This window comes from Lutjanus erythropterus, chromosome 9 (genome assembly GCF_056507025.1).
Source record: "Lutjanus erythropterus isolate fLutEry1 chromosome 9, fLutEry1.hap2, whole genome shotgun sequence".
Taxonomy (NCBI): Eukaryota; Metazoa; Chordata; class Actinopteri; order Lutjaniformes; family Lutjanidae; genus Lutjanus; species Lutjanus erythropterus.
In genome coordinates, this window is record NC_139325.1 from 25,682,720 (window position 1) to 25,695,796 (window position 13,077).

Below are 13,077 nucleotides of genomic sequence, written 5' to 3' on the forward strand. Positions count from 1 at the left end.
GTGCCCTTGCCTACGCTCTTGGAAGGGGAGGGTGACATGAGATGTTTGCAATCTGCAAGCTCAGAGCTATATGCCACTAAATCCTACACACTGGTCCTTTAAATCACATTTACATACTTGTAGAGACAGTTGTGAATATTGTTTCATCCATCTGACAGCGCTGAACACTGGTTTGCTTGACCGTGCAGGTGCATAAACTGCAGAATGGATATTGAACTTTGGTGTCATTACTGTGATGTGGTTCTATGTTCTGTCTCTCAAGTGTCATCTTATCAGGACTATTCTCAGTTAATTATGAATTGACCTATTTCCGACCTCATGTTTTTTTTTTTTTAGGGCAAAACATCTCCTATAGGCATAGATCACAAGTTCTTCTCCATGTCCCATCCTGTTCTCCCTCTTGTCAGCGTTGTAATGCAATATTAGGGTCACCCGGGGTAAGCCTTTATAAATGGATCATTTGTTTTATAAAAGGGGCTTTCATATTTGTTGTGTTATTGTAAAATATTTGCTCATCAGCACACATACTAATATATGTCAGTGCCATTCTTGTTCATGCCCCCTCTCAGCATCTATAAGCATGATTTAGTCATGTAGGGTAAGCTTGTTGTAAATGGATCATTCATCTGATAATGGTCTTTATAACTCATCAGCTTCATTGTTTGTCTCTGTCTCCTTGTCTTTATGTTCCACCTGGTCTCTCTCCCGCTCCTCCTGGCTGCTCAAGGTATCAGCTGCCTTGGCTGTGACCTCACCACGGTGACGTGTAATCCAGATTAACCTGCTCTCTTATTCCACCAGACATGGAAGTGATTAGAGATTATGACCGTGTCCTTTTAATAGAATTGGACGTGTGGGTAATCAACTGCGTCCACCAGCGTCGTGTGTCAGGTGACTACTCACACACACAAACACACACACACACATTGGCACACATGCAGCACTTGTTTTTGTCACCAAGAAGGATATTGCATTGATTTACAATCATTTCCTGGGGAAGTTTCCCATACCCTCAACCATAACCAATACTTGCTTAACCTCAGACTTAAAGGGACAGTGCTGGCCTGTAGTGCAATTTATCCATCTACAGTATTTTGGTGTGAGTTGCAGAGCTATCAGAGAGATATTAGCAGATATATCAGCTGTGGATATGTTTGTCTTCTCTTGAATATAATGGAACTAGATGGCACTATGGGTGTCATGAATGTCATATTTTTGGACTCTGAAGCTTCAGTAGTAACCAAAAGTGAATTATTACTGGGGTGAGGGGGGCTGGCGGGATTCGGACTGGATTATCTTGAGTAACTAGGTCATGGTTTCTGGAAAAAGACATTGCAGCTGAGTTTTTCAAATGTACTTTTTTTTGGCTCTTTGGAGAGAAGGCAGAAGTTTCTGCGTTTCAACGCCTCCAGAACTCGACAACTCACACCAAAACAATCTAGATGATAAATACCACCTCAGGTAAGAGGAAAAATATGTGTTTTAGGCTGGGGAGTAGCTCCTCCTCCCCATGAGGTGACTGTAATATTTTAACTCTTTTATGACAGTGTCCAAATATTGACCCTGAACAAAATGTACAATTTAGATGCCTTGCGTTAGATATCAGTACATTTCCTCTTTGCATTCTGGCTCTGCTCTTTAGTTTTGCTTCATCACGGTTAAACACTTCCTGGCTTTTTCAGGAACCTGCACTCATCTCATTATTCAACTCGGGGCTGAAACGCGAAACAATATATACTAGAAATGTAAAAGATAACTTGGCAAAACAAACTGCCCAACTAGAAGAGCATATACTGAAAGCCACATACCGAAATGCTTTGTATAAATTTTGTTCGAACTTTGAGTGTGTGCCTCACCTTTCTATGAAGCTGGTGCCCCTGAGAATTCATCTCTTTTCAGTATGATCTTTAAGAACACCTATGTCCTGAATTAGAGCAGAATTAGACAGGCTGGATTTCTTCCTATACTTTGGTAAAAGGCTGGTAGAACAGGAGAGAGGGTGGTTTTGTTAACCAACATTACCAGTCCACAAGTTAAAAATTATGAATCCATTCATCAAACACTTTGTTCCCTGTACCCTCTATCCTTGTCCTCACACTCACTGCCATTCATTCGATATCCCTTTTAATCTGCTGCTTTTATTCTTCTACCCTGCACAAGAAAAGGGAACAATCAGAGCTGGCGAAAGACGAGGTCAATCCCATTCCCGATGACCAGTGGTGGCCAATTTGTACCCAGCAGCAAAAACACGTTGAATGAATGGTGCGTGAATTTTTGTATCACAGACTTTCCGCTTGGCAAATTGAATTTGTCAAATCAAATAAATTCTTTTAGTCCGTCTTTTATTTCCTGTGACTAAAACTAATTATTCTGCAATAAAGAATTACACTGACAGTTTGAGTGTCTGCTGCCTCTGCACAGAGCTGTTAAACCGCTGCAGGCTTGTCAGTGCTTTCAGATTTATGATGGAGGAAGTTAGGTCCTTTGCCTAAAAAGTGCTTCGCTGCTTGTCCCAGTTGTTAATGCACAGTTGCAGTGTATACAGTGGCAATCCCGCATCTGAGGCCTCCCGCACTGAGCTGCTGTTGACTATATGGCAGACATATTGCACAGAGACACTCTGGCTTATCACAAAACAGAAGTGAAAAGTGATTGTGTCAGTTTGAATGAGCTCTCTATGTCTGTGGCCAAGGCACCGGCACTCAGCGCTCTGGTGACACTGGAGAAAGAGGAAGGCAGAGAAAGAGAGAAACAGAGGAAGGCTTTTATCTTAGTGTCACCAAATCTGCTCCGACTGTACGTCAGAGTGCAAGCGAGGACGGGAGGGGGCGGGGGTGCGGGGGAGAGGACTGCTGGCGCAATGGCAGGGCGCTCAATGGTGGCATTCTTCCCTTTCTGTGGACACACATACAGACAACACAACACACACACACAGCAACACCAGTGGGATTCCCCCCGGGAGTACCCAAGTGAAGTAATACAACCCATCGCTGCCTTATCACACCAGTGCCCAAAGACAGGAGAGAGGAGTGTAGAGAAGTGTTTCCATGAACCACGGCACAGGAGGTGTACTGTATATCACTCAGGGATTGTGGGCCATTATATGATGCTATTGTGATGTGTTTTTACACTTTTTAAAAACATTTGTGTGTGTGTGTCGGCAGGGGTAGAGTAGGGTAATGTGCAGCAGCTTGTGCATAATGTTCTGTAGTTTCCCTCGCGTGTTTGATGGCAGATTTATCACCTCTCTTATTATTACCCTGCAATGAAATCTGACAGCATGATTCACTGCTTTGTGTAAATTTTGGAGGGTGTGTGAGTAAAACCCCTGTGCCATGTTTGTTCTCTCTCTCTCTTATCTGTGATTTTTTTGTGTGCAAATGTTCATGAGTGCGAGTGTTTTTATGTATGTGGAGAGCAGCGGCGGTTTCACATTTCACAGTTTGCATTTCTCCTCAAAGATGGAGCATTAGTGTGATAATTGAGCGAGCAAATGCTCAGTGATGCGTGTTTGGGATAATTTGCACGGTTACGAAGAAATGTATAGATTAAAGCACCTCGATTTTAGCTGTCAAGACAACTTACGTGCAGATGTGTGGAGTCAGCAATAATAGAGACTGAGGCTTGTTCTGACAGTGGTTTGAGGTCAATGGGGGCAGTGTACTTGTGTAGTAAGGTTGGCAAAAGTATCCATACTTTTTTGGTACCATATGTTTAAAATGATTTGATGTTTGTTATTTTATATCCCAATTCCAAAAAAGTTGGGACATTGTGTAAAGCGTAAGTAAAAACAGGATGCAAAAGACAAGATATTTAACATCCAACCTGAATAACTTCATTGTTTACACTAATTCTGAATTTGATGCCTTCAACATGTTCCAAAAAAGTTGTGACAGGAGCATGTTCACCACTGTGTTACATCAACTTTTCTCTTAAAAACACCTTGTGCTTGGGAACCGAGGACACTAATTGTTGAAGTTTTGCTCACTTGGTACAACTTCAAGTACTAAAAGTATGGGGTCTCTGTTGTTGTACTATGTTCTTAACAATGCACCACACATTTTCAATGAGAGAACCAAACTAATGTGAATGAATGTGTCTTGGCATTGCTGAAATAAGGAGGGACATCCCTGAAAAAGATGTTGTCTGGATGGCAGCTTATGTTGCCTCAAAACCTGTTTATACCTTTCAGCATTAATGGGGGCTTCACAGATGTGACAGTTAGCCATGTCATGGGCACTAATACACCCCCATACCATCACAGATGCTGTCCTTTGAATTTGGGGTTGGTAGTGTTTTTCCTCTTTAGCTCAGAAGATGTCCATGATTTCTGAAAACAATATGAAACGTGGACTCGTCAGACCACAACACACTTTCCCACTTTGCGTCAGTCCAAGATGAGCTTGGACCCAAAGAAGTCGGAAGTATTTCTGGATGTTGTGGCTACATGGCTTTCACTTTGCATGGCAGAGTCTTAATTTTCATTTGTAGATGCAGCGACAAACTGAGTGTAGCAACGGTTATGTCACTTTTAAATGAAGTGTTTCAGGCAATGCAGCCTGAGGGGTCAAAGGCCACAGGCACTGAATGTTGGTTTTGCCCCTTACATGCAGAGATTTCTCCATGATTCTCTGAATCTCTTAATTATATTTTGAATTGTAGATGGTGAAACCCCTATTTTTTTTTTTTTTTTAGTTGTTGTTTCACACAACAGCAATTTGTTTTGGAATTGGGGTTGTAGTATCTAAAGTACTAAAGCAATTTAAAAAATATCTTAAGTGCCAGAGTCAAGTCATTGCTTTGCTGTGGGTAACAAGTAAGTCTCACGTCTTTGCACTCAAGTCGAGACAGGAAAGTCCCAAGTGCTAAACCTAAAAAGTCATAATGGCACAATGAGTTTCCAGCATCATGGATTTACAAACTTACTTACCTGTTAAGCTAACGTTAGCTTAGCATTTATTTGTTAACTATGTGCATATTAGCCTTGATTTTCTTGTCTTATCTTGGGTATTGTTTTTTCCAGGTGGAGGTCGGTAACGTAACATTCTTGATGGTTCTCTCCTGCAACTTGATTGGATGCTGTCTGATTGGTTCAAACGAAGTGGATCTGGGGGATTAACAGTCAACTTGTGTGGAATGAATAGTGTAAATGTTAGTTGATTCACAGTATCAAGATAAATACTCATTTAAGACCTCAGTTCAGCCTTTATTGTCCTGCCTGACATTTTATTTTCAGTATAGCTAATCCGAACAATGTATAGTGACCTTTTCTGTACCAGCCCTTTAAGCAGGTTGTTAAAAAAAAAGAAAAAATAAATAATTGTATATTTTGTGAGGCTAGGACTTTTTTTTTCTCTTTTTGCTGTGGTATTAAAAGAGGTATTGAGTTTCAGTTTTTTAATACTAATATTGTATCAAAGTTTAAAACCCTGATATCGTGACAAACTCTTTTATATTGTGTGACCCGTATTACATGGGTTCAGAAATCTTTCCCGAAGCATTTTAATAGAAGCCTCGCTAAGCTCCGTATGAAAAGAACAGTGTATACAACCCTCTCTCACATACACACACATATACACACGCACTGCTGCAAGCAGCAGGTGCGTGTCAGGCAGGATCAAGCATGCAACAACACATGACAGTATTTCATACCTTCATAAGTGGCTGATTATTTTGCTGATGCCACCCCCCAGCCAATAGTGATCTGCCATGTTTGGCTTTGAGATATGCACACTTTTAAAAAAAAATAATTGTTTGATTTATAATATTAATAAGTGCATTATCTCTTTATTGGATCAAACATAGAGGTTTAGAGGTGGAATAGAAACTTTATTTTTTTGCTGTTGCTTTGTGATATAAAGCTGCTAATCTCTGAAACTGGCTCGACTACTTTATAATGACTATTATTGTGAGGATTGAGAGTTTGTCTACACCCTTCAAGCTTGAGTATGCTGGCAGACAAGGCAGATATTATTAAGCAGTCTGCACTGTGCTGGGGCAGAACAATTGCCAGACGCTGAATGCAGACGCAGGCAGTATTCAACCAAATGGGTGACAGTAGTCATTCTGTGTTTAATGAGCCAGTAGCGGCGACAGTAGATCAGTAATTTAAAGTAGGATTTGTATTGTGCAGTTTGGACTGTTGATGGATGGGCTTATCAATCATGTCAGTTACACACACATCAAACAGGCTTCCTTGTGGGTGAGGGTGCACTCGCGATGTGCAACTGTTGAAAGGTTCCTTAGTCACATGCTGATGTCACTGACACCTTTTCCATTAACATAACGTCCCCCGTCAGTCAGAAATGTGTGTTTGCTTATTGTTACTTCACCTGGATGTTGCAGGATGAAGTATGTGCAGAGTTTGACACTGTTAATTTGCCAGTGGGGCAAGTTTCTCTGTGCACACACTGAATTTGAGTTTAAGAGGTGGACATATGTTAACTATTATGAAGGCAGTCGTGGTCCAGTATGCAGCTTGCAAGTGGGAAGCATCAACAGTTTAACCTTTGAAATGAAAAATGTTTTGCATTAAGTAGGTGCAATTTTTGGGGAAAAACAGACGCACCTAGAAAAGTGCACTCAGTGGAGAGCTGATTCCTGAAAGATATTGTGTTCATGAGAATGGGATGACCCAAAAACATGATGTCTGTGGCCATGCCTCTCACTGGCATGGAGCCATTAAAAAGATTTTTTTAAAAGTTTTATCCAAAATTGTGAACCACAGAGCTCCTTCAGCATAAAAACATGAATGTGCACGAAAAAATTAGACTGATCGGTCCAGTACTATCTGAGATTAGCTGTGGACAAAATGCAGATGTGTTGAGCACGCATGCACACAAGCAATAGATAAAATAGTGTTTTTATGTTTCTTAAAACACTCTGTGTGCCACATACATAGATGGCAAAAGTAGATGCATTCTTTACTCAAGTAGAAGTACAGATACTTGTGTGAAAAAAGACTTGGGTAGAAGTAGAAGTGCTGATGCAGGTTCTTTACTCAAGGGAAAGTGAAACAGTACAGGCTCTGAAATACGCTCAAAGTATAAAATAAAAACTAAACTTCTGGAAGACATTTCTACCTGTTGATTCTGTGTGAAGCTAGGGGTTTCTCCACAGCAGAGTCTCCATTTCTTGTGTATTTTATCTTGTTTAATCTTCTACCTCGTTTTCACCTTGCTACGTGGGTCATGCTTGATATGCAGCGATGGATTCACAAAGGAATTTTCTTTTCTATGTGGTATTGTTCCATCCATTTAGGTTGAAATTGGTCTCGATGTTTTTGAAAATGTAAGGAGTAGAAAGTATAGATATTTGTGTTAAATGTAGGGAGTGAAAAAACAGTTGTCAGAAAAATTAATGCTCAAGTAAAGTAGAATTACTTGAAAAGTCTACTTATGTACACTAACTAGTTATTGGCACTTGATTACTTCTCTGGCTACATACAGTAGTTTGTCAAGTTGCACAATATTAGGTCACACAAAATGCCCTGAAGACATTGAACCAAATGGAATTTTCACATTAAGAAGTATTGGTATTGAGCAATTGCAAAAAAGAAATGAAATGAAACATTTTCAGAGCACATGCCTCAGTTGTTTGTGGTTTTGGACTCTTGATCCTATATCTGTCTGTTTCAGTTATGATTCTGTGTCTTCAGTCACTTACGTCATCTTGCATTAAGAAAAAGAGAAGAAATCCTGTCAATCATTAATCATGCGCCTGTCAATCAGAAGCCCAGCCGCTGACCTGTTACGTAAGGCATGGAAACAACAAATTGTGTCACTAGAGCTGTAGGTATTAAGTTTACAACTTAACTACCGGTGGTGAATTTAAGTGTGCGTGGGTGTAATTTGTAAGATAAGTATGTGTGGAAATATGTGATCAGTGGGTGTATGAGTCACCTTCGTGTAGGCAGTTGTTTAAAGGCCATTTTCTAGGAGATGTCAGAAACAGGAACATGCATTAGTATGTGTGTGTCTGTGTGAGTTAATGTGTGATGTGGTTTTGTCATTCGAGTTGAAACATCACAGGATTCCCCTTCTCAGAGTGTTTAGATCAAGATATCAGACAACAAACAGGCAGAGACTCCTCATGACTGAGATAAAGATGTCCGCACACATGATGAGCAACGTAGAAAGTGATGTATTAACTTAATATTTGCATGGAACCTAAAAATAAACTTAAAGGGACAGTTCATCCCGAAATCAAAGGTACCTATTTTTCCTCTTACCTGTAGTGCTATTTATTCACCTAGACTGTTTTGGTGTGAGTTGCAGAGTTTTGGAGATATTGGCTGTGAAACTTCAACATAATGAAACTACGTGGCACTCCAAAAAATATATATTTAAAAAAACTCAACCATAATGTCTCTTTTCAGAAATAATGGCCCCAGTTGCTCGAGATAATCCACAGAACTTGTTAGCAGTTTCATGCATGAACTATTTTCTTTCTATGAAACTGCACCCACCAACCGTCTCACCGCACAGAAGTAAGCATTCATCTACTCATGGATGAGAGGTTACAGCTCAGCCGAGGAGGACAGCAATCATTTTTACATCTTACTCTTTTCAGTGAGTAGATGCATGCTTCCTTCTGCTGGAAGATACCGTTGGTGGAGAATTGAATAACGATACTTCCTATATGAAACTGCTCATGAGTGTTAATTTTGATGACAAATTTTGATTTAGTTTTAGTCATAGTCTTTTGACTCAAGTGCCATTTAGTTTTACTCTTATTTTAGCCCTCTGAATTATTTTAGTTTTAGTCTAGTTTTTCTTGACTAACCCTCATAAGATTTTAGTTAACCAAATCTACAGTATATTTAATTGACTTGGGTTAGATAATAAATAAGATTAGCTTGATGTGTGGTTGTGGCTGATATCTTTTCCTTGACATCAAATGTGAAATTTGTCCATATGTGTTTTCTTCTCTCAAATGTTCACATTTCTCTGCAGTTTATGAGACATGCAGTAAGTGCATGCTAGTTGCTTCTTGGGTTGATCAGTATTGTCCATTTGTGGACCTCTATCCTTCCTACCACACAAAAAGATTAGTTCTGATTGGATCTCTTCAGTGGTGGACAAAGTACTCAACCCCAGTACTTGAGTCAGAGTATAGATACTCCTGGTCAAATATTACTCAACTACAAGTGAAAGTTGCTTAGTCAAAATTTTACTTGGGTTAAAGTACTAGAGTTCTTGCTTTTAAAAATACTTAAGTATTAAAAAGTACAAATTACAAAGTACATTTTCTAATATCAGTACATGCTGTAGTGTTTTCACGATGCATTTACAGAAGCTTGCAACTCTCTGAAATCACATAATGATGCATTGACTTGCCACTCTGCTACACAAAGCCTACAGAAACACCTATAGAAACTTCAGCATAGAAATGCAATCAAAAACAAAAAGGACAGCTATTGTCATTTTCTGATGTAACTTTATTAAAATCACTGCATAAAAGCAGATTGAAGTTAACTGTAAGGAGATCTCCAAGTCTGTTAAATAACTGAGATTTCTTTCTGTCTTCAGAGGCAGTATATATACATGAATTATGTGGTATTTTTCACCCCGATAAAAACAATCCAACTTTAAAAGCTATCTGGAATAATTAATAATTATAATAACATCTTGAGATTTAATTTAGTCTTTCTCCTGCTGTCACCATTACTGCTTTTTGTTTGAATGGAAGAGGGAGAGCTTGCTTGTTCTTGTTACAGAGAGCGCCTGGATGATGCATTTCCACTTTTACATCAGTCCCATTTGAGAGGAGCTACTGTGACTGGTTTCCTTCTGTGAGGAACACAGCATGTGACCAACTGCATTTTAGAAAAGAAAAAACAGCAACAGCTGACTTTGAAGCTGTGCTTATTCGAAAAGTAACAACAACCTTCGTAGAAATGTAGTGGAGTCAAAAGTACAATAATTGTCTTTGAAATGTAGTGGAGTGAAAGTCAGAAGTTTCCAAAACAACAAATACTCAAGTAAAGTACAGATACTCAAAAAATGTACTTAAGTACAGTACTCAAGTAAATGTACTTCATTACTGTCCATCACTCTTCCCAACTCATCACTGCCTACCATTTTCAGCTTGTTTTTATTCCTTGACAAAAGTGTCAATTAATTTCATTATAGTTTTTGTCATTATGAGTATTTGTTATCGTCTTGTTTTTGTCAGTGAAAAAGTGTTGTTGACATGAAAATTATTCATTAATTAAATTAACATGGCTCACAACGAGTTCTTTGAGCATCTTGAGTAACCAGATCATGATTTTTGATTGCAGTTTAGTTTTTCAGATGTTGTTTTTTTTTTTTTTTTGAAATTTGAGCACCACAAGCCGAGTACCATTCCATTCTTATTATATTCAAGAGAAAGCAGATACCTCTACAGCTGACTCTCTGCACACTGCACTCCGACTTTTAACTCTGCAACTCACACCAATCAAATCTAGATGGACAAATAGCAATGCAGGTAAGAGGAAAAACACATATTTCTGATTTTGGTCGAAGTGTCCCTTTAATAAAAAAACCTGCTGGAGAGAGCCTGGAATGATACAGTGGATGTTTATAAGCCTTTGGAATTTTGGCTGCAGGCGAAAGTGTGTATTATGTGTTTGTGGATTAATTTTTGTGCTCGTGTGAGAAACAGTTGCCCTTTAGTTACTCACATCTGGGCCCTGTATTGGGGAGACACTGGTTCCATCTGGCTGAACGCCCGCATGCCTTCATTAGTTTCACCTCCGCTCATGCCACTCCCACACCTTCAGCCCAGGTATCTGCCTGACAGCTTGTAATTGTAGTTCGGGCTTACTTCATATAAAGGAGTGATGACATTTTGGTAGCTGAGTCAGTGTCTTCGTCGCCCTTCAGATATTCAACACTTGAGCAGAATGTGTGTGTGTGTGTGTGATTTTTACTCAGCGTATGGGGTCTAAATATGTGCACAGTGTTTGACGTTTAGCTGTGGCTCAGAATAATGTCACTCTGGGTCACACACTGACCACATGGGCATGTGCGCCGGCAGACGCGCGCACACACACACACAGACACACACACGCCCACTCTCACTTACAGATAAACAAGTGGTTGCATTTCTGCATGAGTCACTGCCGTGGGCAGAGGTGGAAAGTTTCCTTGTTTGGGCTATTCCCCCCTGCTGACACTTTTGATACTTTTTTGAAGTATCTGAAGTGTCTCTAATCCTAAGTCAACTTGTAGTGGTCAGTGGACTCAGCTCATACCTGCATCAAAACTTCTCTCCATGTCTGTCTGTTTACTCACTGACTGCAGCTCCATGTACTGTGCACAGTGCATATTATCACACACAGGCACAGATAAAGTCTAATTTTTTTTTTAATTCAATTTAAATATAGCAAAGCAAGTGTGCTTAAAAATAATAATCTAATACTACCTATACTGCAGCTACTGTTTCAGTTACTAGTTATTACTTTTATTACTTTTTATAATAATATTCTTACTTACATGTTGTATTACATGCCCTGTTGTGTAAAAGTTTCCGTCATGTGTTGTCGTCTAGTCACAGAAGGGAAAATGCAGATGTTATTTCTAACATTAATGATAGCTCCATTGTATTCGAGTACATCGGTATAAGCCTTGACAGTTTGAGAGTGAGTCATCATGCATAATTCCAAGGCCCTTAAACTGAAGCGTGCATCATTAATTTTAATTATTTACACCTGTGCTTTTCTTACTGTGACATGTCAACATGTCTGCTATGCAAAAGGCCTAAGTGTATGTTTATTTTAAAGGTGATCTGATGAACATAATATTTAAAAGGACAATCCAACACTTTTTATGTGGCTCCAGTCAGTGTTGATGGTAAATGTAGTCAACTAAAGCAATAAATTCCTCAGTGTGTGCTATATTGACCAAGAAATCTGAGTTTTCCTGCTGCAAAATCTGTTGTTTGACAGGTTATTTCAGTTTTGATTTCTTGCTTTTTGGTAGCCATGGGGTTGTGCTAGATGAGTATTTTTGTCGCCTAATATTATGTTCTGGCCAATGAAGTAATAGCTAAAGGCTAGGTTGTTGATAACATGGCAGCATGGGTGTGGATGTTAATAGGCAGTGCTGCACGACAGGTGCTACTACTAGCACGACCAATAATACTAATAAAATCCTTTCTTGCATGATTATCATGATAGAAAGAGTTGTGCTTGTATTTAAGTAAGCCCTTATGCATTTTACAACAATTGATTGCTGATTGATTGATTAGTCGATTTAATTTTTCAAGCTGTCAAAGTACAAATGCTGGTTCTAGCATTTCAAACATGCTGCTTATGTTGATTATATATGATAGTAAATGAAATATCTTTTGGTTTTGCATTGTTGGTCGAATAAATAAGCTATTAAACGGTCCAGTGTGTAAAGATTTAGGGGGATTTATTGACATAATATTTTAGAAATACAGTGTAATATTCATAAGTATGTTTTCATTGGTGTATAATCACCTGAAAAAGTTTTTGTAACCTTAAAATGAGCTGTTTATATCTACAGAGGGTGTGGGTCCGTGGCCACAAAACTTGCAAAAAATGTGTCAGTGTTAAGCTCATAGCAGTGGAACATATTGGCTTCTGTGGCAGGGGACCCACTTTGTGATATTTCATTGACTTAACCAGCTGCAGTCCTTGTTTTATTTTTTTTTTTAAATAAAACTTTGACTGATCTGCATGGAGAAAATGAAAGAGCCAATGTTGCCCCTTTCCCTTTACCACCACTGAAGTGCCCTTGAGCAAGGCCTTGAACACCTGACCGCTCCAGTTTTAGCTGCTCAGTGGCCAAATGATCAGACTGTGGTTGTATTGTGCCACTGCCAAGAGTGAAAGTGTGTAACTGGGTGACCTTACAGGGTGTTCTTGAAAATAAGTGAGGCTTGCTTTTGTACATCCATGACTAAACAAAGGTTCAGTAAAAACATTTACCAGTATTTTACTGTCTTTACACTAAAGGGCAAAATGATCTATGTTGCTCTGTTACATTATCAGAGTAAATTTTCATGTTTGCAAACTGAAATCTCACATCTGTTTTACTTTGCATTGCAAGTATTTGGCTTTGTCAG

At 39.1% G+C, this 13,077-nt stretch overlaps 1 long non-coding RNA gene across 3 annotated transcripts in view; it reads left to right on the top strand.

The window, feature by feature from the left end:
- The window catches only part of LOC146321638 (uncharacterized), a 47,789-nt gene that overhangs the window by 2,695 nt on the left and 32,017 nt on the right, over positions 1-13,077 (top strand). For all 3 annotated transcript variants that reach the window (XR_014771363.1, XR_014771364.1, XR_014771365.1), the window contains exon 2: positions 728-891. This is a non-coding gene — a long non-coding RNA (uncharacterized LOC146321638). The remainder of the gene's footprint in view (positions 1-727; positions 892-13,077) is intronic.